Source organism: Eublepharis macularius, chromosome 5 (genome assembly GCF_028583425.1).
Source record: "Eublepharis macularius isolate TG4126 chromosome 5, MPM_Emac_v1.0, whole genome shotgun sequence".
NCBI classification, from domain to species: domain Eukaryota; kingdom Metazoa; phylum Chordata; class Lepidosauria; order Squamata; family Eublepharidae; genus Eublepharis; species Eublepharis macularius.
In genome coordinates, this window is record NC_072794.1 from 56,333,967 (window position 1) to 56,354,784 (window position 20,818).

The 20,818-nt window shown below is 42.7% G+C and overlaps 1 pseudogene; it reads right to left on the reverse strand.

Moving 5' to 3' along the window:
- Window positions 1-598: 598 nt before the first annotated feature.
- LOC129330331 (kelch-like protein 11) lies at window positions 599-12,920 on the reverse strand (annotated as a pseudogene).
- Between the last annotated feature and the right edge of the window lie 7,898 nt (window positions 12,921-20,818).

Here is a 20,818-nt window from a genome sequence, read left to right on the forward strand (position 1 = left end):
GTACTGGCTTCCGGTTGAATTCCAAATCAGGTTCAAGGTATTTGTTCTTACCTTTAAAGCCCTGAGCGGGTTGGGACCAGCATATCTTCGGGACCGCCTCTCCCTGTATGTTCCCCAGAGACCACTTCGATCAGCAGATAAATGTTTACTGGTGGTCCCTAGCCCTAAGGAAGCCCACCTCACTTCAACCAGGGCCAGGGCCTTTTCAGTCCTGGCCCCAGCCTGGTGGAACGCTCTGTCAATGGAGACCCAAGCCGAGCATGACATATGATCGTTCTGCTGGGCCTGCAAGACAGAGCTGTTCCGTCAGGCATTTGGTGGTTGAAGGGGGCGGTGCCATGTTGGCCTCCCACCTTTTGGGGGGGGGTTCTCCCCACCATTGCACCTGGTTAATTTATTTCATTATTGTTTATTGTATGTTAATTTTAGTATTGTTGTTTTCTTGTTTTTATTGATTTTAACTTGTTCACCGCCCAGAGCCCCTGAGGATGGGCAGTTTATAAATTGAAATATAAATAAAATAAATAAATATTGCACATAGCTCCAAGTTTGGAGAAATTAAGCAGATTCATGCTAACTACAAACATACTCTGCAGATTTAAAGAATATAATGTATCTCATGTATCTGCCACATCTGGTCCTTCTGCCATATTAATTTTTGTGGCATTGAGTATCGCTGAATGCCATGCAAGGGGATTTTCAATGTGACAAACCGATGTACAGCTGCCAGGCTGGGGCATGGAGTAATAACAGTCAGTACTTACTCTTAGCACAGTAGCAGCAAGTCTGTTTCCTGTTCTGTTTGTCTACATCACTGCTATTCTTCCACGCACCTATGCTGGGTATATTATCTTTGGCCACCTCTTCAATGCTAAGAACTTCTGGTGGCAAGATTCCCCAAAACTCTTCCACTTGGCCTCTTCATGATCCATGAGGCAGTTTCTGGGACAACATGAGGCTCTATGATAAAAGTTGATGCTGGGCACTGCCAAATGGAAGCATCAGTAATTGTCAGGAAGGGGCACAGATTCTGCCACTATCTTGAGTCTGCATCATATCAAATAAGCTGTCTTCACCCACCAAATGGTGTGTGAGCAGCCATGTAAACAAACCTGTCATCTATGGTGATCACTTTGACATCCCAAAGTATCTTTGGCACCAACTCTGAGATATGCCACTTGTCTTAATCTAGATGGTAGACAGCTACAACTTTAAAGCCAAAGACAAAATTCCCATTCCTTCTCATGCTAGACAGGCTTAATGAGAACAAAGGAATGCTTCCTAGTTATCAGACTGGAAACCCGCTCCCACACATTTCACCTTCCTACAGTTGTGACAAAGCCAGGCTCCATGGATCCCACTACATAATCATAGGATACTGTCACTCTAACAGCATGCCCATCAAGGTGATTGTGAATGTGTGGCAAATTTACTCATCTGTCTTCATTGATGAAATACTCCACACATTCACTCAAGTCTTACTTCCCTGAGACATGCCATTAATTACTCTAACAACACAAAACAAGGCAGCAAAGTGAACTGACATGTTGAAAGGTACATAACTGCAAACTCTCAGTTCTGAAAGCATGGCTTTCCATCACTTCCAACACAAACTGGAGTACCAAGTTTCATTCCAATCCTATGGTGAGTTACTCCCATCTAAGCCATTGAAATCTTCCAGATTTGACCTGGTGGGTCAGATTTGACATGTTGGGTTTCATCTGAGGCAGCCAGAGAAGTCCCGCCAAGTATTTCGCTCTTTTATCAGGATTCATTTGAACCCACTTTCTGACTTAAAAAAAAAACTTCTTCCAAGTTCACTGTGAGTTCTGATAAGGTGCAATGGGATAGTACAGAATCTTCATCTTGGATGACTTTGTAGAAGTTTCTCCTGATCATGTTCACAGTTTTTACAGCCAGCTGATTCAAGGAGTACATGTAGGGTGGCCAGTTCCGGCATGGGAAATTCATGGAGATTTGTGTGTGTGGGGGGGGGGGATGCCTAGGGAGTGTGGTGTTTGGGGAAGGTGGGGGAGATCAATGGGGCATGATGCAACTGAGCCTGCCATTTCCTCCAAGGGAACTGATCTCTGTATTCTGAAAATCGGCGGTATTCCAGGAGACCCCCAGACCTCACCTGGAAGTTGACACCCCTCAGTACAGGGACAGCCACAGAGTTGGAGCGACTCAGCTTATCCAGTTCCAGAACCTCATAGACATTGCCAGGATTGATGCAGATAAGCCCTGTGTAGATGTAGCTGATGAAGGCCCCCCATTGTCTCCATGTCTGATCCAACCACAGAGCTTCATTTTGTGTAGCTTTACCCATGAGACTGATATGAGCCTGAAGTTACAGTTTTCTCCCTTGACCTATGCATATTATAATGTAATTTATTAAAACATGTAGCTGATTAGTGAGGGAATCAATTTCACTTTTGATATATCACCACAATGTTAACAGGGATGAGGTGTGGTGTCAGCTATATATGCATGAAACCACTAGGTGGCACTATGCAGAGAGGCTTGAGCCGAGATGGAAAAGCAGAGGTGTAATTTCATCATGGAAATTAGGCATTCTACCAATTCTACATAACCTATTCCAGCCAGCTATTATGGCAATTTAACAACACTGTGTTTTTGTAGCCAATTATACAACAATTGTGTGTGGGGGGGGGGGATTACTTGGAATTAACTCAGATTAATAGGTCATTTTCAGATAAGTATGCTTAGAACTTTTACAAGACAATCATATTCATGTCTGCTCCAAAGAAAGTGCAGCTGAGTTCAATGGGACTTGCTCTAGTCCCTAGCATTTCAGGTGCCCGCCCCCCAGCTGGTTGCTTCTGACCCATAAGTATCCACATGATTACCTTGTGTGTTTAGAGTGTTTATGCCCTCGCTGTATTAGTTACTAGATTTCCCCCCCAATTCATTAATTTTTTATGGACATTACTACATTTTAACTGTTTTATAGTTGGTATATGGAAGTGGCCTCAGGAGTTAAGCCAAGACTGCGAAGTATAAAATTAATACATTAGGTGCTAAGACCTATCAGGTTACAAGCCTCAGTTTCAATAGATTCTCTAGCAAAAGGTGCATCTTACATACAATTCCAAAGGAACAGTACATTTTTGCCTCGCTCTTATTCTTAAAAGCAGAAAAACTATATTGTTAGCTAATGTCCCTGCAAAATGGAAATTTCAAATGACTAAGACCTATTTATATAATTTTTATTATTCATTGCACAAATACTAAAAAATAAGTTATGCATAATCTTTTAATGGTGAGATTAAAATGGATAAATTATGAAAATATTGAATGGTTATATTGTTCAGAGTTTATTCAAGGTCTTTCTTATGTTGTTAACCTCTGTAGTGCAGAAATGATGACTGGGCATGCATCTCATATTAAATATGCCACGGGTTTCTCTCTTAATAAAAGCAATACCCAGGTCATGTTTTCCTTCCGATTTTGTATGAGTTAGATTGCACATGTTCTGCATGTGATTACAGACACTCACTAGTATATGTCTGGGGATATATGAAATTATGTTTACAAACGGAAAGCAAATATGAGTACATGAGAAATGAGGAAAGCAGCTGAAGGGAAAAAACTCTGTTCTCCAGTGTTATTCAGGTTTTCAGTCCTCAGTGGAAAGCCTCGGCCATCATTTCCAATAGACATAGGAAAACACCCGCCTCAGGGCCCATGGTCCCCCCTTCCCCAAACAAACAAATATAACCTCATAGAACATAGACTGTAGAAGCAAAGGAGATGGCAGGAGTCACATAGCAGGGCCCAGGGGCAGCAACATTTGTGGTCTGAGATTCAATGGAAATGCAACATCTACCTGTGAATTTGTTGGTATGCTGCCAAATAAGAAGGAGCTGAGAGATGAGAGTTGCACTGATGATACAGATGTGGCTACACCTGTGGGAGGGGTTAATAGTATTGGCTTCTGGTCTTTGGAGAGACAGCAGCACCACACATACAGCAGGCAAAACCCCATACCTATCTCATAGTCTAAATGTACTGAAAAGCAGTGCTGCATACCTGTGCACTATAGCTCCAACCATTGGGGTATGGCTACTGGTGCATTTTGTGGTCACAGCCAGAAAGAGATCTGGTTGATCACAACACCACTCTAAAAAAGTCCCAGAGCTGTGTCCAGCTCAGACTGATTCAATTACACTCCAGTTTGGGAAGTGTAAGAGAAGACCTGATGAACTGAGCACAATGACTTGGCATGCTGCCATTCAGCACACACCAGATTGCTATCGCAGAGTAAACAAGAGATGCCAGCAAGGCTGCACTAACAAGGAAATAGCAGGTTACAGTGGATAGAGAGGTCACAATCTGTGTTTTAAGACTAATTTGAACAATTGGCTGCAATGCTATGTAATGACTGTCTACGTTGAAATGCTCACATTATTTGTAAAATCTCAGTATGGAAGATTATGTTAGCTTCTATCTACCTACCTTTCAATCAATCATATTCTTTATCTTCCCCCTTCTCTGAGGAGCTCAGGGTGATATACATGGTTCTCCTCATCTTGTTCTTGCAACAACTCTGTGAGGTAGGCTAGGCTAGGCTAAGAGATGGTGGCCGACCCCTAGTCACTCAGTGAGTGAAATGGTAGAGAGAGCAAGTAGGTTTTAGACCAGGTTACCCTGGTGCTAGTCCAATACTGTAACACCCAGGGCTTTTTTTCAGCTGGAACATGGTGGAACGGAGTTCCGGCACCTCTTGGAAATGGTTACATGGCCAGTGTGACCTGATCTCCAGACAGAGGGGAGTGATCTCCAGACAGAGGGGAGTGCCGCTGAGCGGCACGGAGGGCAATCTAAACTCCCCTCTGTCTGGAGATCAGGGGGAGGGGCCACCGGCCATGTGACCATTTTCGCCGAGGGCAATTTAAGCTTTAAAAAACTCCCCCCTTGTTCCAGCTGACCCAAAATGACGTCATTGTGCGGTCCTGAGTCCCACCACTGAGTTCCACCACCTCTTTTCCCAGAAAAAAAGCCCTGGTAACACCACACTTGTTTTTTTGTGACACATAATAAAGAGCATGCTGTAGAAAAAAAACATAACCCCTTCTTCCTGCTGGCCAAATACCTAATTTACCTTCAAAAGCTCTTATCGTTTTCATAGTAATTCTATTAATGCTTTCCAATTTGTGAATATCCCCTTGAACTGCAGCAACTAGAACTCAGCATAGCAGGCTGAAAGAGCCCTACAGTTATTTTCCTTGCCTTAGCTGTAATATCAATGAAAAATCCAGCTTTCTTCAGTCCATTTTTGGAGCCACTTTATATATTATTAAGGGGCCTTCCTTTTCCAGAGATACGTAACAGCTAGGAATAAGGGCTTTGCAGTGTTGGCACTTTAGCTATGGAATGCCCCCATGGATGTTCTCCTGATGTTAGATTTCTGGCTCTTGGTGAAGACATCTAAAAATTATCCCAGGTTTTTGGTTTGACTGATATATCATGCAGTCCTAATCAGAGTTACACTCTTCTAAGTGGCATCAATTGACTCAGAAGGGTGCAACTTTGCTTAGGATCGCACTATTAGTTTTCCATCCTGCTGCGCATTGTAGTGTCTATTTAATTCTGCTTGTTCTTATGCTATTTAACTGCTAGTTTTAATGTTTCTTAATATGAGAATTCTTTTTTCCTATTTGTTCCATTTATTTTTATATTGGTGGATGCTATAACTTAAATTGCTTTTAGTGGGAGAGTTTTTTCCACTGAAATCAATGGGACTTCACAGTAATAAACTTTGGTTGGAGTGTGCTGTCATTTATTGCTATTATAACCCACCCTCCAACCAGCCAGCAGCTTGCAAGGTGACTCTTAATTAAAATCAGATAATGCAGCAAGAAACAAACCAGTCTTTAAAACAAGTATTGTAATAATAATTGAAAATAACAGGAGTAACAACACAAATTTAAAGCTTTTGGCTTACTAGTAGTAGATACGGATTTCTGGGAGTACATAGTAGAGCATTTGTTTTTAGTTGATTGGATACTATAAAGTCAGAATTTATTTGCTTACACAATCAGACAATCTTTTTCCTCTGACAAAGAACCACATGTATCTCAGCCTCCCAAGAATACAGTTCAACATTTGGAATGGTCATTCTATTTGGAGGCCATATGCATAGATATCTTTGTGCTAGTTTTACCCATCTTTTCCAAGAGGAAGAATTGCAAGAATGAAGACTCAGCATGACTTGCATAAAGAGGAAGAAACACATACAGGCTTTCTCAGGGAATGACTAGGCACATGTGTTTATTGGCTCTGATGGCAACTCCAGAGAAGGTACACCTCCCCATGCTTACATCCCAGTAACGTATAATATCATAAGCACGTAGTATTCCTAAGACACCTGGAAAAGTAGTACTTGGCATATAAAAGTGGATGAATCAATGCAATGTTAGCCTTGATCTGCCATCTGTTAGAAATTTGGAACAGTCTAACATTACAAGAGACTAACAGGATCACGATTTGGTAGAATGGGTAAGATGAAGCAGCAGGACTGAATCTTCTGTGTAATGTTGTCATTTGTACAGACATAAGACTTGCCTTGCTGGATCATCAGGTAAGAGCCTTGTAGTTCAGTACTCAGTTTCCAGCAGGAGACAGACTAATAGTTCTAGCCCTGTTCAGGTGACCCATTAAATCACTTGGTGGTGTGGCAGGGGGAGGGGATCAAAGACAATTGCTATCCTTGGCACTGACATCTTTATGTTCATTTCATCTTCTCCATATATAACTTAGATGCACAATTATCAGGAGCAGAGTGATGCTAATGTATTCCCATGGTTCCTCCACAAGTTCACTTACCACATGCTTCTGGAAGAAGATAAGAAGATTATAACAGTATAGCACTATTACCAACATAGAGGTTCTACTTAGCTATTACAGAAAATAGCCATTGGTGTCCCAGTGTGTGTTATGAGCCATCAATTCACTTCCTACTTACAGTGCCCCAATGAATGAAAGACCTCCAAAACATCCTGTCATTAAAAGCCTTTCTTAGATCTTGCAAACTGGAGGATGTGGCTTCCTTTATTGAGTCAAGCCATCTCATTTCGCGACCTTATCCCTTATTAAAGGAGAAAGTGCCAAAGCAAGATTACAGCTGAACATCTAGAAGACAAAAGTAACGACTTCTGAGGAATTACACAATTTTAAAGTTGACAATGAGGACATTGAAATTGTTCAACATTTTCTATTCCTTGGCTCAATCATCAACCAAAAGAGACTGCAATGAAGAAATCAGAAGAAGATTGAGACTTGGAGGAGCAGCTGTGAGGGAGCTAGAGAAGATCCTTAAAGATAAAGATGTTTCTCTGGGAACCAAGATCAAGATAATCCAAACTATGGCTTTCCTCATTACTATGTATGGATATGAAAGTTGGACAGTGAAGAAAGCTGACAGGAAGAAAGTTGATTCATTTGAAATGTGGTGCTGGATGAGAGTTTTGTGGATACCATGGACAGCCAAAGACGAATAAGTGGGTAATAGATCAAATCAAGCCTTAATTCTCCCTAGAAGCTAAAATGACAAAACTGAAGCTATCGTACTTTGGTCACATTATGAGAAGACAAGACTCTCTGGGAAAGTCAATAATGCTAGGAAATGTGGGAGGCAGTAGAAAAAGAGGAAGACCTAAAACAAGATGGCTTGACTCAATAAAAGAAGCCATGTCCTCCAGTTTGCAGGATCTGCACAAGTATGTTAATGATAGGACGTTTTGGAGTTTTTTCCTTCATAGGGTTGCCAAAGGTCGGAGGCGACTTGACGGTACATAACACACATCCCTTATTAATAAGATTTTTTAAAGTCCTATAAAGTATCTGAACAGTCAAACAAAACCCATCTCTGGATATACAGATGAAGAATCAAAATAAAGTGTGAGGCACTTTTGTCAGGAATTTTAATTTAAATATAAAAAATGGTATTCAGATCAGCCTAGAACTACATTATTTTACTTGGGCACTACTTGTTATTTTTATTTTGGTCAATGTTGGCTAACAGCAAGCAGTTCTGTAGTGCTCATTTAATTAATGGGTCCAAACTGAATGTAATTTTCAGTGTGCCCCTGTTAAAAAGTGTCTTATACCATTTTCATACAGTGAACTAAATGCCCTTTCCTAACCTGATGCATAGCCTGAGCATAGATGATGAAGATGATGATGAAGAAGAAGATGATGGTAGTGATGATGATGATGATAGTGCTTATATACAGCTCTCCTAGAAAGATTAGTGCCCCACTCAGAGCGGTGAACAAGTTCAGTGTTATTATTATTCCCACAAGACAGCTGGAGAGCTGGGGCTATAATAATGACAGGACAGGGCTTGCATATACTGAGTATTACCAGGTATTTTGTGCAAAGTCCAATCTAAGGGAAACGTACTTTTTATTTAGAGACTGCCATGGGCCATTCCACATGCCTGCAAACCCTACATATAGCCTCCTGTTTGAAGTTATTTTATTTTAAACACCTTTAAAACTTGGGGTGGATATGCCTTCCATAGTCTTTAATAGTCAGGCTGCCACTAGGATACTTTCCCAAATAAAGTTGACTTTTAAAAAGGAGTATAAGAGAGACTTAAGCAAATGTGAGTAATAGCACAGGCACAGCTTACTAGGTCCCCCAACATAAACCAACTAGCATTTTGGACATTCAACTACTGTCCTGATATTGGCTGTTTGGTTCAGTTAGTTATCTTTTGCTCTGTCTGATCAGTAATTTCCTTGGGCAGCTGTTTCCCCCCCACTCCTTTGGAAGGCTACAAAATTTGAGAGGACCTTGTAGCTTTTGCTGTGATCAGCTACGTTTGGCATACAACATGGCACACACAGGCAGTTCATTTTTTCTGAAGCTTCTCCGAACAGCAGCATGCTGGGCTTTTTTAAAGCCCCTTTGGGTAGACAGTTTGTTTTGTGCACAACACTTTCCTGTGTCTAGAACTTTTCCTCCTTATGCCAATTTATGAGGGAACAACCCAAGCCTTTTGTCTCACTTTAATTCAGATAGGTTTGAGTGTACTAAAAGAAACACATCAGAGTGATTGGGATTGGCTTACCCCTGCCCCCGCCTTTTGCACATCCTGGGTGAGCATATACTTAGATCCCCCAAGCATAGTGATAATTTCTTCTTACCAGCAGAGCCAGTCATTATTTATTATATCACTCTCACTTCTTCAGACTCTCCTAGTGGGAACATTGCAGTGGCTGCTGGCTAGAAAATTAGCCAGGGGAACTTCTTCTGTTGGTCTCTTTCCTCATTATACTAGTAAAAAAAATTTAACTGTGACATTCTCTCTCCCCATCTCTCAGCATATATATGTGTGTGTCTCTCTCAACCAGGTTGGAAGCACACTATAGGGGCTAATAGTGCGTAATTTAACTGTGGCGCTCTCCCACGTTTCACCGTCCATTCTTTCTCCAGAGTAGCATGGCAGAACACTGTGATCATGCAGTGCTGTTGCTTTGTATGATGACAAGCAGCGTTTCCAAGTTTATGTGGAGTTGCTTCTCTTCTGTTAGGTTATTTGGCAGGGGATGTGATACTGTATCTTTCACTAGCAAAGAGGAGACACCAAATGCTGTGGGAAATTAAAACTTTTTTTGGTTCCAGAAATAAAACTTTGTTTTCAAAGTGCATTGCTAAGTTTTTCTCTGTCAAGGAACTTGTGTGGCAACTGAAAAATAAATAAATAACAGGCCAGATAGTTGCAGTAGTGAAAATAGGGAAGTAATGGAGAGCTGGCGCAAAAGGTTTACAGTGCAGGCTTAAGTAAAATTACGCCTTTCTAAACCCAATGGACTAAAAGGGTGTAACTTTGCTTAGGATTGCACTATATAAATCAACCATGAGTACAGAAGAACAGATGCCACAGTCATAGTGAGATGGATTCAAAGAATCTCTTCTGCTAAGTAAGAGTATTCCTCCAATGAAGTAAGCCTTCCTCCAGTGAAGAGGCCTCTTACTTAGCAGAAGGGAATCTTTGGATTGAATCCATCAAGCATATATATTATCATAAGACATGGATGAGTCCGTTTTTGTATTAATGTGTCATAAATAGAGATGGGCACGATCCAAAAAAAAATACCGATTAAGCCGTTCGTGGATCCGGGCCGCTGCCGAACCCAGGCCACCGATTCTAACTGATCAAGTCCCATTTCTGATCCGGAATTGGGAAGGCCAAAGTGGGAGGGCGCCCCACTGTTTCCAGCGATATAGGAATGGTGATTGGTGGCAGTGGCCGCCAGGCCCGGCGGGCAGGGGGAGGTGGCAATGAGCTGCCTCTCTTCAGGGAGGGAGAGGACATTCACGCACACACACACACTTAGAGTAGAGGGGGGGAGTTTTTAACCCGGCAACGAGCTGCCTCCCCTCAGGGAGGAGACATTCCCAGGGCCTGATCTATGGTTGCCAGCACCCAGGGCAACCGTAGTCAGGCTCTTGCGCGCACGCGCTCGTGGGTCGCCCCCACCCCCACCCACGCAGCAAGCTGGCTGTCCCAGTGTGCTGCAGAGCTGGTGGCAGCGCGAGTGGCTCGGCGGCTGTCCACGCCATTCACCTGCTCCGCAAGACAAAAGGCGGCCGGCTTGCCCATGCGCCCCTTGTCCTGGGGAAAGGCGAATGGCGCAGGTGGCTTCCCAGACTCCCGTGCTGCCTTTTGCCTTTCCTTTGTGCCCATGGCTTCAGGAAACCCCCTTCCCCCTCCCTCCCCTGGGTTGCTGCTCCATGGTTGGAAGGAAGCCTGCTAATCAAGGAAAGCTGGGCTTCCATTCGTGTTTCGCGGACGACAGAAGGAGGGCAAACACAGCTCATTCCCCTGGCTCTGTTGCCCCGGGAATAAATTACTGGCGCCAGAGTGTCTGCAATTCCGAACAGAAACCGATATATCCGATCAAGTCCCGAACAAGCAAACCCCCAACTGCTGGATCGGTTGCCGTGGACAGAACTGATTAGCTGAGTCACGATGGCGCAAACGCCAAAATTGGGGGGGGGGTGTTGAAATCGTAATTCAGATCATGCCCATGTCTAGTCATAAACATGGCCAACTATAATGATCCTAGCACAAGTTCTGTTTTGAAAGCTTCAAAGTGACCACAAGATGATTTTCCTCATTCCTATGAAACCTGCAACCCAACAAGATGAATCCATCCCACCAGCCCAGCATTGTGGCCAGCTAGATGCTTGGCAACCCATCTACTTCTGTTATGGCAGTCTAGGCAGGCTACAAAATCAGATACATCATGCCCCTGAGAGACCTCCATGTTTTTCATTATTTAGAATGGCAATCAAAATACAATTAAATCTAAAAACAGGATATCCAAGATATCCAGCTTGTCCAAGTCCATGGGACATGAGCCACGGACAAAGGATCAAGAGCTGTTTGGCTCTTGCCCTTCAGATTTTGCCTAAGGGCCCCACCCAATCTTTATGGCTGCAGACAGGAAACAGGAACAAGAAGTAAAATCATAGCTTAGATGGTGCAGCTGACAGTGGAGTTCTTTCCAAGCTGCCATTACTGCTCACAGAGCCTCTGGCAGTGTTTGATGGGTCACAGGCTTTGTCGGTCAGATAGACCTAGGCTGTACATAAGATGGTTAGAGCTGAGGTTAACATTTTATTTCATTATGCTTAAAAAATTAGCTCTGAATTGTATACATTATTTTTATCAAACCTGGTCTTGCATAAATACTGAGCCAGAAACTGGAGTCTCATTTCCATCTCATAATTCTTCCTTTATAGAAATGTTAACTTTAAACATAACATGTACTTCCTTTGACAAATATTGTCATTGCACAAATAGCCAACATTTGTCCATTCAGAATCAAAATTTCTCTATAATGATTTAAGAAAGGAAAAGATCCTTGGAGAAGGCCTTTTTTGACTATAGTTGCTTCCTGCCCTTCCCTTACAATTTGCACTGTTTAAGTTGACTTGTATGATCCAGCAAGCCTAACTGGCTGGTAGCTCGGTGTACCTAGCAACACAGATGTCAGAGATGCTGCTGTTGCCCAAAGGGAAGGGGAAGAGGACAGTAAACAAAGACCTTGGTGTCCTCCATTCCAGAATGCCCACTTGAACGTTGACTCTCTTCCTGAATTATAGTGGCAGTGCTCTGAGCAACTTAAGAAACCAAAGTACTCCAGCCTTGTTCCACCACCACTGTGATGACCACCCGTGTAATTCAAAGAGATGGAGTAAAAACTCACCTCTAGGTATAGAAAACAGAGGCATTCTTTTGAGACTGCTAAGGGAACGATGGCAATTTCTCTCCTTCAGTGTAATCCCAATGCTTTTTTGTTAACTTGTTTTTGCATGATATATACCAGTTCTTGGATTGAAAAAGGGGAACCAGATAGAATAAGGTTCTTTAAATATCTCTTTTAGACTTGATAGGGAGTGCCAGCTTCCCATGTTCTAAAGTAATTAAAAGCTGAGGAGGGACAAAAGGCGAAAGCAGAGTTTTCATGGTTTCATGAAGAGATGACATAAGGAAACAAGAAACCAGAATGTGAAATACAGACAAAAGCACAATTAATTCTATCTTCTATAAAAAGCTGGTATTTCACCAAGATTATGTTTGTTAAATTCATTAACTATACAAGTAATAGAGATAAGACTTCTTTTGTCAAGAAAAATGCAGTTCATAAATACTCCTTGCTCTTGAAATGACATACTAGTGGTTTCCCCAGCAGGCTGAGGAGAAGCAACATAATTCTGAATTTGAATTGAAGATACTTGTCCAAGGCCACCCTGGGGACCAGCAAGGTCTCTGGTACTTTCTCAAGGGCATCAAGTAAGTTGGTGGCTCAGTTTAGTTCTATATAGCTGACATCCTTTTTAGTACAACCTTTGACCTTCTCATCTTCTATGTCCTTCATGACCGTGTCAAAGAATAAAGTTCATGTAAAATCCAACAAGATCTTTGTGAGATGCACATATGTTAGTGTAGCATTGAAAATGTCTGTTGCTTTAATTTTTTAGATGCGCACAAAAAATTATTCCTGGAAATCAGATGGGTACTAAAGGATAGGAAAGGTTACAGCAAAACTCTAAAGTAAATATCTTCTCAACTAGAGGATGCTTGATGAAGGAGGTGTTGAAGTTGCAACATTACAGCTTCCATTGGGAAAAAAGAACTTGTTTATAAAATGTGAAAATGTCTGGTTACAAAGCAATTCATGATGGCTGAGGCATGCCCTCCCTTGCATTTTCTCAGTGAGGATGCACTTCAGATTTTATCCACCCTGCCATATTCTCGCAATCCAAGGTTTCTACTCAATGCCCCCCCGCCCTGCACCAAGAGCACAGCGACCAATATATTCTCTTAAGCGTCTTGCTTAATAACCTTCCATTTTGTGAATGTGTTTATTATTTTGGCATAATAGTATTATGGCCTCATAATTTATTACATGACAGATTCTCTCTCATTGTTCAGAATGGGTTCATACTAAGTCCTTTGATACCCTTCACCTCCATTGTCTTTGAGGAATGGTAAATAACACCTTCCAGTATACATTCACCAGCCCACTGATGACTTTATTAAGACCTGCCATATCACTGTATCTAATAGTAAGGAGCTGGCCTCTGCACAGATAGTCAAATCGGTGCCATGGGGCCAACTGGGACTATCACTAAGTGTTCTGAAAAGCCTGAGGAATCTCCAGGTTGGAGGGAAAATCCAAGTTTTTTTAAAAAACAGCCACTAATTGGGAAATGAAAAGCCCCCCAAACCTTACAAGCAACATCCTCATATACACAGATGTCACATAAAGCAAGCCACCAGCATTTGTGCAGTATTTGAAGATAGTGCAGCCCAAATGGTACATGAATATTGGTGATGCTCAGGTGTCAACAGGACCAGGAGGAAGACCAGGAGCAGGCTTTGGTGGCAGCCAGTTGGAGAACAAAGTAGGGGGAAGATAAGGCAGAGCTCACAGTGAGGGAAGAGGAAGCCAGAATAGTTGATGATGGGGGAAGAGCAGGAAATAGGATTTCTCCTCTCCCACAATTCCTTGAGAGTATAAAACCTGAGGCACTTGATCGTTCCACATATTGACAATCTATCTCCCAGCTTCCTAATGAGTGTATTTCCTCTTTTCAGGATTGTCAAAGGGGTGACTATGAGTACAAACTTTTTTAGAATACTTAGGGACTGGGGAACCTTCCAAGGTGCTATTGCGGTATAGTATATCTGTTCCTTTCAACTATCTTCCGTGTGTGCTTCTAAATGTGAAGTAGAGAAGATGAGATTATTGTTGGGAGTCTATAGTGGATCTAAGCCATCCTGCCTCTTTATGCAGGACGAATAAAGTATACTCCATCTGGAATGAATAAAGGCTGGTGGTGTATGGTGAGCCATATGTCAAACTGTGTGTGAAAGAGAGTGTGCAGTTGCCTTCATGCATTTTGGATTGCTGGAGAAGTGGGCTAGCTATGTGACTGCATATGTGTGTAGGAAGTTCTGTCAGTTCCCATTGTTATCCTAGAAAGGGATGTTCTCAGATATATTTAGTCTAAATATATTCCCAAATAATACCTAACCAGTATTTCTGGGGTATATTTGGGTATCTGGATGGTACTTCAGGATACGGATTATCCAGGTCTCAAAAAATATTCAGGTACATCCAAGCCCCAAGTCCTGTCCCTTGGACCCATGCCCTTTGTGGCTGGTAAAGGCCAGTGTCGAGGGGCTGTGGTCCTCTCTGGAGGCAACCTATCCTTAGGTGCCGGGGGTTTTCCTGGGCCATTAAAGGAAGCTGTGGTGAGGTCTCTTTTAAAGAAACCATTGCTGGACCCCACTGACCTGGTCAATTACCGCCCGGTTTTGAACCTCCCGTTTCTAGGAAAGGTGATTGAGCGGGTGGTGGTGGAACAGTTGCAGGACTTCCTGAAGGATGTCTCAGCCTTAGACCCCTTCCAGTCCGGGTTCCGTCCGAGACATGGGATGGAGATGTTGCTGGTCGCCCTCACAGACAATCTTCGTAGACATCTGGATCGAGGCGGCTTGGCGCTGCTGATATTATTGGATCTGTTGGCAGCATTCAATACAGTCGATTATGATTTTCTCTTTCTTTTTGCCGACTGGGGCTGAGGGGAGGAGGGAGGAGGTGCCGCGACAAACTCAGACCACACAATAACTGGGTAAAAATATGGCCACGACTTTATTGATAACAGCAAAGAAGGAGTATTGGCACCGCATGTGGATCAGATCCCAGAAAGCATCGGCTGACCCGCCTGCCAGCCGATGAACCTCACCCCCCCCAGGCCCCGGCTGGGAGGGGGAAACCAAGGAGTGACATTGAAGGGGAGATCACCTGGGTGTACACCCCTGGGTGATTCCCCTGCCACCTGGGAGTGAGTATGCCCTGGGAGCCCCCAAGCTGGGTATGCACCCCCATACTCACTCCCAAGATTCCTTATGGGAATCCCCTTATCAGGGATCCTGGGGCGCGGAGGCCCATGACTCCCCACAAAAGAGATTTGATCCGATGACAACCACCTACAAAGTTGCGAAAAGCAAAGAAACTCTGAAAATCAGGAGAGGTGGGTGGGAGACCAAGTGACAGAGCCAAAGTGGTGGGCGAAGGGGCCGGCAACTGAATAAATACCCGGCTGCCGGACCTGATAGAAAACCGCGGACCTGAGGTCTGTCACCAAGCCCCGCCCCCCCACGCTGCCCAGGGGAGCCCATGATTGGCCAGCTCCCCAGTTTGAATGTATTGGCTGAGGGCCTGCCTGAGAGATGCCGGGCGAGCCCTTGACATGGCGGCTGCTACGCCTCGCACCCTCCTGCCCCACCGGCGGCAACCAGGCACCAGGTAAGTCTGGCCGCCTCCGTTTCTCTAATGGGTACCACCTGTTAGAAATTGCTTTGGTTCACAGTACCCTTTCTGAATGGTAATGGAAACCCCATATTCACAAAGGTTGCTGTGTTCATAGCACTTGTTTTTCAGTTATGTTTGTGGTTGTAAAGTTATTATATTTCAAGTTTATGACAAACTGTTACCTTGAAAAATGTACTGTCTTTGATTTGTTTTGAAGGCATTTCATAATTACCTGACAAGCCAAAAGGATGCTGTCATTTCTTGACTTAAATCATTCCCAGTTCTCCATTTGTAAAAATTTAGGAGATGGAATCTATGTCATCAGAGTTCTGCTGGGTTACACACAGCTCAGAATTCTTTAGCTCTTCTTATTTGATTTGATTCATGATCACAACTACATCTATTATTTTCCTTTCTTAGTAAGTAAGCTATGGAGGGGAGATGTGGTAAAACTCTTACTTGGAAAGAGAAAGTGTGGAAGAGAGTATCTACAACTCAGAGCTATAAGTAACCACCTGCATTCTCTGCTTTTAGCCATTTGTGCTTACGTGTCTAAAACACTTGCCCCCAATCCATACTATATTTGAGTGGAATGCTTTTATATACCCACCCACCCCCAATAAAATGAGATTATATATATTTACATCATTAGCAACTGTTTCTTGCATTAACAGATGTCAATGTTTGCCTTGGACAGTTTGTGTTTGTGCTGATTTTCCCACCGCCGATGTCCTTCGTATTAGGGTGGAGTGACAGCTGAGAAGTTCCAGTGCTTTATTTGGGACTCAGCTGTTTTATCGGGATGAATGGTTTATTGTAAAATGACCTATTTTGCAGAACAATTATGGAGAGGAACAAGAGGAGTGCAATTTCTGTACTAGTAAAAATTTCAAATGGGTTTTCCAACTATACTGTAGTGATCCAGAGTGGAATGATACAAATAACTATATCCAACGATGAAATGACACAGTTTCTTTACTGCTACTCTGGCATTCAGAAATAATTTTTTCATACCTCATTTTAGAAAGGAATAGGAAGTAAATTATTGCATCTGATTCATCCATTTTATGAGAATTTATACGTCCTGTTCTAGGAAAAGCCTCTTGACCAAACAGGATTTATGCTTGCTATCACAAGCAACGTGGACCTATTGATGATTTTAGAGTCTGTAACTGCAAACAGAGGCTTTGCTACAGCAGATAAAAGAGAGAGGATGGGCAGAACTGTCCAAGTCTGCCTCCTTTACCTTATGTCGGCAAGGAGGGATTGAGCTGTCTTTAGAATGCAACTGACATCCTGTCCATCTAACATTTCTCCAAAAGCCCATAATAGATTATTTGTTTGCTGCCCAAAGGATTCAAGTACTAGTGCAGAGGTCCCCAATCTCATTGATCCTGTAGGCACTATTAAAAGCTTGAGAACAGGGAGTATTGTCACCACAAAATGGCTGCCATGGGGTGCTGGGGCCAACTGCAAAATATTATTTCCTTTTGGGTGTACATACTGATTCTCCAGAAACCTGCTTGATACAGCTCACAAGTAAGAATAATGGGTTGGATTCAATCTGTTTTTTCATTGGTGAAAAAAGGAGCAGGGTTCCCTCTACCCATTCCAAAAGGGGGCCATGGGATTGGCATGAATAAAAGCCAAGTGTAAAGGGGGCTGTAGTAAGGAAAAAGATTGGGAGAGATCAAGTGGAAAAACCTGGATGGATGCAACACAATACCATACAAACAAGAATATAAATTATCAATGTTAAAACAGCATGATTTGAATCTGGTGGCACCTTAGAGACAAGCAAAATTTTTCTGAGTATAAGCTCTCTTCTTCACAATATTAAAATTGTGATTTAAAACAAGCCATTATCATAAAAAAGCATAAAATAACCTTTAAACGTGGGGAGGTTGTAAACCAGGCATCCTCCTATGACAGGGACACCTATTTCTGGATGGGTACTCCCCATCTCCTTGATTATGTGGATGTGGCAGTGAATGGAGCTCTTTGTGGCCTTTGTGACTGAACCTGTGTTAGACACTTAATGCTGTCACAAGGATGTTCTGCAGCATCTGGAACTTCTAGGAGCCACAGAAAATCTATTTCCCATACTTTCCAGTATCCTTAGAAGCTGTTGCAAGTATAATGGCAGTGTCCGGGAATATTAACATGATTGTAACTCTATTCATCACAGTTCCTCTCAGCTGTGAGTATTTTATGGCATCATCTAGAGTCTTTGAGAGCCAGTGTGGTATAATGGAGTGCTGGACTAAGACCAAGGAGACCCAGGGGCAAAACCTCACTTGCCATGATGAAACTTATTGGGTAACTACAGGATTGTTGTGAGAATACAATGGAGAAGGGAGAATAAATTGCACAAAACAAATACAACTACTGAAGGCTTATCCCAGTGCCCGCTATGAGCCATGCCCTCCATTGCATCCAAGTAAGCGGGTAAAAGGGAGTAGCAGAAGATGGCTCTTTCTGGGGCTCCATGGTTTGGACATGTCTTTATTGGAACAATTTAAGAATAAGATTTATTGCTGGTTGTTGGGGGTTTTCCGGGCTGTATTGCCGTGGTCTTGGCATTGTAGTTCCTGACGTTTCGCCAGCAGCTGTGGCTGGCATCTTCAGAGGTGTAGCACCAAAAGACAGAGATCTCTCAGTGTCACAGTGTGGAAAAGATGTAGGTCATTTGTATCTTTTCCACACTGTGACACTGAGAGATCTCTGTCTTTTGGTGCTACACCTCTGAAGATGCCAGCCACAGCTGCTGGCGAAACGTCAGGAACTACAATGCCAAGACCACGGCAATACAGCCCGGAAAACCCCCAACAACCATCGTTCTCCGGCCGTGAAAGCCTTCGACAATACATAGATTTATTGCTGTTCATCAGCAGGCTGTTCATTTCTGCAATTTTTTCCCAATGAGAACAGGGGGCAGAGAGGGGGGGAGTCAATCCATTGCTAAATATGACTCCTGTGTAGATCTTGACCAGTTACTTCCGATAGGCTTTTGTTCACCTGTAATTTTAAAACATTTACTTTTAGTTGACAGTACGTCAACTTTTTAAAAATTCAATGCCCATTTATATGTAGCATAGCATTCTAATGAATATAATATAGTATAAGGGCTTTTTTCAGAGGGTATGTGCCAGTACAAAGTACTGGTACCTCTTTAAGTAGTACTGGCACCTATTGGGAATTTGGGGCTTGGGATAAGAGGGAAGAACATCATGAGTACTGGCAGCTTATTACAAGAAAAAATAAGTACTGAATAGAATCATTGAGGTACCACAACTTGCTAATTAGGCTAAGGAATATAGGACATTTTGCCACCATTGTGATTGAAAATTTTCAGTAGTCTTTGCCCTAGAAAGAAAATTCAGCTAAAGCAGGAGACAGGACTAAGCAATAACTACATTCAAGTGATACTACTGAACAAGGTTCAAATGAAGGACGGCTGCTGAAGGGTTAATGCAGAATGGGTTGTTTTTGTTTGCATACTAAATTAACCAAGAAGCAAAGAGAAGGCCAAGACCTAAAACTGGATGCTGCAGACAAGTCTGTGAGCATTTAATGCACTAAAGAGTTGGCTCAGTGCTAGATCATCCATGCACAAATATGACCCCCGTTATAACGCTTCCAAGTTTAGGTCAATTTGCTGATCCAGTGCCAAATGAGCAAATGAAAACTGCATGGCTTGCAAAAACTATGACTTGTATCCTGAATCAAATAGGAATATACCTTAAAGTGCTGTGACTAGAATTTGTGAGATACTAAATTCCAGGCTATGGCGATACCAAATACGATGGGTTATTATTGCACCACCTAAATTGTTCAGGGTGCAGCACAAAGGCAACTGTAGCCTTTTGAACACATGTGGACATTTCAACAATCTCTGTCTGTGACATGGTAGTGATTGGTTACAACTGAACCTGGCCAGGGCTTTTTTTTCTGGGAAAAGAGGTGGTGGAACTCAGTGGGTTGCCCTCAGAGAAAATGGTCACATGGCTGGTGGCCCCGCCCCCTGATCTCCAGACAGAGGGGAGTTTAGATTGCCCTCCGCGCCACTTGGCAGCGCGGAGGGCAATCTAAACTCCCCTCTGTCTGAAGATTAGGAGGCGGGGCCACCAGCCATGTGACCATTTTCAAGAGGTTCCGGAACTCCGTTCCACTGCGTTCCTGCTGAAAAAAAGCCCTGAACCTGGCAAATGGCTAGGGTTGTTAAGTCAAATTCTCTTAATTCCTGGTTGTTGTGGGTTTTCCGGGCTGTATTGCCGTGGTCTTGGCATTGTAGTTCCTCTTTGCCAAATTTCTCCCTGAAACCCAGCAATCCATTACAATTCCTCTTGTTAGGAATTTGAGTCAGTTTCTCTTTCATGAAGAGGAAGATTCAATTTAGATCTATAAAAAGTATTTATAGAGTTGAAAAAAAGTAGTTGAAAAATAAAAAACCAAGGTGAGCCATTAAAGAAACAAACACAAGCCAAGATATGTCTGAACATAAGACTGCTGCATCAGACTGGTTTTTTACCCTTTGTATCATATTGCAATGGCACAACAACAGACAGAAATCCACAGGTGAGGAAATGTGTACTATCACGATTTAAAACCTTCAAAGATAGATTAATGAGAAATCAAAGATAATTGTTCTTTTGAAAGAGGAAAAGAAAGTAAGAGGAACTAATTGCTATATCTAAAAAAGAAAATTTCAGAAAAAGAAACCTGTAACAACCCCATAACATCCCTACAAATGGATCGATATGGATCTACTGGGTTATGAAAATTAGTGTGATTCTAAAAATTACCCCCCCACACACACACACACAAACCCCACAAATGGGGAGGCGGGTTAAAACAACACAGAACAATAGTTAGGGCCTAAGCATCATTTCTCTGGGCCTGATACAAACTTTTAACATAGGCCTCTCCCTCCCCCATTCCACACTCTCATC